The sequence below is a fragment of the Panthera pardus genome, unplaced genomic scaffold, assembly GCF_024362965.1.
Source record: "Panthera pardus isolate Hobbes unplaced genomic scaffold, ASM2436296v1 HiC_scaffold_5, whole genome shotgun sequence".
Taxonomy (NCBI): Eukaryota; Metazoa; Chordata; class Mammalia; order Carnivora; family Felidae; genus Panthera; species Panthera pardus.
The window spans coordinates 17,141,877-17,147,221 of NW_026526980.1; the positions used below are offsets into that span (position 1 = coordinate 17,141,877).

General features: G+C 52.6%; 1 pseudogene; it reads right to left on the reverse strand.

The window, feature by feature from the left end:
- Positions 1 to 2,881: 2,881 nt before the first annotated feature.
- LOC109256483 (proliferating cell nuclear antigen-like) lies at positions 2,882 to 3,966 on the reverse strand (annotated as a pseudogene).
- Between the last annotated feature and the right edge of the window lie 1,379 nt (positions 3,967 to 5,345).

Below are 5,345 nucleotides of genomic sequence, written 5' to 3' on the forward strand. Positions count from 1 at the left end.
GACTGAACTCTTTCAACCGGACCCATGTGGTCTATGTACCAAACAATGACTTTTTATTCCCATCGGGAAACATGTGCCCTTGGGGCGCCTGGGTGGCTCAGTCGGTTGAGCATCCGACCCTTGACTTCGGCTCAGGTCACGATCTCACGGTTCACAGGACCGAACCCCGCCATCCGGGCTGCTTGGGATTTTCTCTCTTTCTCTTTCTCTGCCCCTCCCCTGCTCGTGCTCTGTCTCTCTCACTCTCAAAAAGAATAAACATGAAAAAATTTAAAAACAGTGTGCTTCCCCATTTGTCTTGAAGCACGCGGCCCTCTTAGTCTGTCTCTCACTTTCCCGTGTTTGCTGGGCGTGTGGCTCTCAAGAAAGAGTCTACATCCTTCCTTGCTTTGTGGGAGAAAACTAGGGTTGCAGTGACAGAGATAATGACAGACAGCGGCTGTCGTCAGCCTCACAACAGGAAGGCAAAAGGGAAGAGGGGGGACGGTGGTGATCTGGCACACACAGGCCACCCCACACCAGCCAATGGCTGCCCTCAAGGAAGAGGTTCCAGGTGGCCAAGTCTGCTATTTCTAGAAAATCAGAAACCCAGACTTTTGATGAGAAGTCTCCTGACTTAAATATGATCACTAACTTTTCTGCCAAACAAGACCCTGTTCCAACAAAACACACCCATAGATGCAGACTTACCCCAGGAGCCACCAGTGTGAGACATCCACTCTAAGACGGGCCTCGGAAGCCAGTGCTCCTTGGAGGCTGGCTGCCTTCCCACCCTGAACTTGGCAAGATCAAGTCTGAGCCGACAAAAGAGTTCCCTTGCTTGGGAACCGCGCACAAACTGCCCCCTGCCCACCCCCCCCCACCCCACCCCACCCCCCCGCCAACACAGAGAACAGATGTGACACGTGAACTGAGGCAAGAACGCAGCCTGAGATTGGATGGATGGACCTTGGAAACACAAAGCACGATTTGTTCAAAACTGGTGACGGGCAATCGGCCGGACCGGGCTGAGAAGGGTTCACGCCGACACCAGAACGCAGGACCCACCAACGCTCCGCACGCCAGTCCCTGGATCTTTCTCAAACAAATCCGAACGAGTATCTAGCACCCCACTTACACCTTCGCTGGCTCCCCATTGCCCTCAGAGTGAGGTCCAAATGCAAGGCCTTAACTTGACCTTAACGCCTTAGGTGCCGCCTCTTCTCTGGGCATCCTTGCCATGTGCCCCAGGGGCCCTTGCTGTCCCCACAAAAGTGCTTTTCCTTCTCTCTCTCTTCTGGGGCTTTTTTATAAATGATATAAAAATGTTATGACCTAGAACACCCTCCTCCTCCTTGTCCTACCCAACTCTCTCGGTAGGATTCAGTGCAGGTGTGGCCTCCACCAGAAAGCCCTCCCTGATCACACCTCGGGCTGAATTTAGGCGTCAGTCCCGCGCCCACGACCTTCTCCTTCCCCCCATCTGTGTTCAAGTCACTGTGAGTTGGAATTATCCTCTTCCTAGATGGTTTCTCCCCCAAGGAGACAGTATCTTCAGCACTTAGCACAGAGTAGGTACTCAGTAAATGTGTGAAGGAAGGAAAGAAGGAGGTCTGAAATGGAATAGAGACCATCCCCCCAATGCTTTGGGGTATATATCTCCCTGGGGACAGAGGCCTCAATGAGCACTCAAAGGCCTTTCCGTCCCTTGGGCCTCAAAGAATCATAGTTCAAAGCTGGCAGGATTGCTACTCAGAGAAGGACAGACTTTATCGATGGTCACACAGCAACATGGGAGCAAAACTGCATGGAAAGTTCCAATCAGAACTCTGCTGTTGTGGTTGGCTTTTGTTTGCTTCCCCAGATGCCCCTCCCCCCACCAAGGGCTCAGGGAAAAGTCAAGGTGATGGGGCTGGTGGCGGGGGCTGGGGAGGGCAGACACGGAAGGTATTTTCTCTTCTGGGTCTTCATGGGCATTATAGCTCTATGAATTATTCACCAGAAAATCTGCTTGAGGTAGTGTCTTAGTCTTAATTTTCAATTCCCCTAATGCTGGCCAATTCTGTGCTGAAAAGCCCTCAATTATTAATGTTTCTAAAGCAATATTTGTTTTCTCTGCATCTAGCAACAACCGAGGCCTCAGAGCTAGTGATCCTACCCCCGAAATTCCCACAGAGCTTTGCCTTGCTGAGGAAGCATTTCAAAGGGGTCAGGGGTGTGTTAGGGTACAGCAGCCAGACTGAGAGCATTAAGCCCATGCAGAGACAGGTACTTAAAGGTTTTCCATTTTCAGGAACTCCCAGGACGGAGGAAACTGTACAAATAGCAAAAACAATGACTATGTATTTGTGTCTTATGTGCCAAACGTGAAGCTAAACACTTTACTGTTACTTATTTGACTCCATTTTCTTTGGAAATTCAAATAATTCCTTTCAACTGCAAACAATTCTTAAAACTGCATTTAGAGTCAAAGCCCTGTGTTATCAAAATCATAAGGAGAATTTCTTTTTTTTTTTTAAGTTTATTTACTTCGAGAAAGAGAGAGAGCACACACACGCGGGTGCACGTGCAAGCAGGGGAGGGTCAAAGAGAGACTGAGGGAGAGACTGAACCCCAAGCAGGCTCCTGGCCGTCAGTGCGGAGCCCCACGCGGGGCTCGATCCCACAAACCACGAGATCATGAGGAGCAGAAATCAAGAGTTGGACGCTTAACCGACTGAGCCGCCCGAGCACCCCTGAAAATCAAAAGGAGAATTTTTAGGTAAGGCAGAAGTAGGTCTACATTAACAAGACCAGATCCGACTTGGGAATGGATTCTTTAGCCAAACTGTAGAGAATGGAAACTGTTTACAGAAAACGATATCTACCCATGTACTCAGAGGTGCACACTATATGCTGGCATTCAGAAGGCGTTCTCAAAGAGCTTTGTTTTACTTTCTTGGATTTTAAGATGCCTAAGGCCCTCTTCATCCTCGATCTTGGGGGCCAGATAGCACTTCACACGCCCCACCCCAGCAATCCTACACTCTACCACGAGGGGTCCATCTGCCGGCACACGGAGTGCTACTGTAGGGGAGAGTGGGGTCGCTTTCATAAAGAGGTTCAGGGACCTCGGTGTTTTCAAAAGCTAGCTGAACTTGGTTCACTGAGCTCTACAGTAACAGCCTCCTCCTCTTTGTCAACGTTATTCCTTTTCGACAACTTAATACTTCCGTTCCCAGGTTTCTGCACTTGGACAAAATCTCGCTCTGTCTTTTGCACAAAAGGCTACACCAGGGTCCCCAGCGTGACTGAGATCTGGGCATACAGGTGCGCATTCACCAGAAGGCATCTTCACTCCACAGCTATACCCTGCGTCTGGATTTCCAAGTTCAACATTGAAGTCCGCTGACTTCATTTCATAGTCTGAAACCTTTCCCTGCTTTGGAGCTTCAAGTACCAGCATCGAGGTCCCTGCATCAGCTCCCACCCTTCGCATCACGACGTCATCAGTGCCAGCCCAGTTTTGTATTTTGGACGTGCTGGGGAGGTTCACGGTCACGGCCAAGTTGTGGTCACAGCTGGACGTGTGGCAACCCCGGGAGCACAGGGGCGAGCTGCACCGGGGAGGCGTGGGAGGAGTCAACACTGGGCAGGTTCACACCCCCAGGCTGATGTCCCGGGGGGCCTTGATGGTGACGTCCTTCAGCGGCTCCAGCACCTTCTTCAGGATGGAGCCCTGGACTGGGCACGCCTAGAACGCGATGGCAGAGTCAGACAGATGAGGCTCCAGGTGGAGGGAAGGAGGGAGGGCTGGCCAGCCTAGGTGTCACAGGGTGACAGCAAGCAGGGAACGTGGTGGTGAGAGCCTGTGACCCAGGAAGATCACAACCTACTCATGCAACTTACAAAACTTCTGGGCAGTAAGACTCACCAGTCCCATTTTACAGATGGGAAAACAGAGTCAGAGAGGCCCCATCTTTGACCCTGGTTCCTCACCTCACCCATGTGGAGAACAGGATTTGGACTCCAAGTGTACGTGACTCCACGGGCAGCACCTTCTCTACCTTGACACTATGGTGCCCCCTGGGGTTTTAGCTGCATACAAGGAAGAACTTTCTGGAAGTAAATTATGTTACTCTCAAAGAGCACTTGGATGAGCCACTGGCAAGAGGAAGATACGAATGGGAGGAAATTCTGAAGCTGGGGGCAGCAGAACCGAGGGCATCTGTGGTGCCCCCACGAGGGACAGCTCTCCTTTATTGTGACACAGCCGTGATGGCAGGGGGGAGGAGGGGTAAGAGGCAATCTCTGTCAACAGTGACGAAGGCATCCATGTGCACCTTTAACACTCAGGCTCAATGACGGACAAAGGGCACGAAGCCTGGCAGAATAGACGCTTCAGAGTCAGACCAGCCTAGGAGGGCGTCCCCAGCTGAGCCACCTGAGCCAGTCCCTGACCCCCTCTGTGCCTCACTTTCCCACGTCCTTGAAGCAAGTTACCGCCGGCCCCTCCCTCACAGGCTCACGTGCCACACAGCAGGGAGAATGCCCATTTGGGGCCTGGCACACCTGAGGCCTCCCTACCCCTTCTCTTCATCGGAGCAAGAGGCTGACGTTTTCAAAAAGATGTGCTAAAAACCAGGGGGGAAGACAGAAAGGAAGCAGACAGAGAAAATACCCTTTGTTTTGCAAGGCTCTTTGGTTGCAAGGGGGAAAAAAATCCTCTCAAAGAGCTGGAGCAAAAGGAGAGGGGACAGAGGAAAAGGAGCAGCTGATCGAGGACAGAGCGGCCCCTTTCAGGACAGGGCGCGGGTGGGGTCCCGCGGAGCCCGGTCAAGGAGCACACGGCAGGCAGACAGCCTCCGGGGCCAGGACTGCTCTCTGGGCGCCTGCCTCCTCTCGGCCCTCCCACATCTCGTTTCCCTGTCCCTTCCAGTGTCTGCTCCTCTCTCCTCCCTCTGCAAACTGGCCTTCTGGCTTCTCTGCAGAGAGAGACGGCCACCTCAGGGCTCTGAGGTTTGAAGTCCTTTCCCGAGCGCTCAGCAGCCTGCTGAGCATCTTTGAGGTCTCGTTTCCAAATTCTGATTGGCCCAGCTTACTGTCAGGCATGGATCCTGGGCCAATCGGATGGGAGGTGGCAGCGGTGATGGGGTACAGACTGCAGCTGGGGCTTATGATCTCAAAGGAATGCAATTCCACACAGACAGTCCTACATCCCCACCAGAATGGCTTGAATTAATGTCCTGACAACACCGGTCGGTGGCAAGGCTGTGCAGCAACGGGAGCTCTGCTCCTCTGCTGGCGGGAGTGGGAAGGGATGCGTCCACCCTGGGAAACTGCTCGGCACGTCTTTCAAAGCCAAACGAAGGTACCCCTGCCCCTTG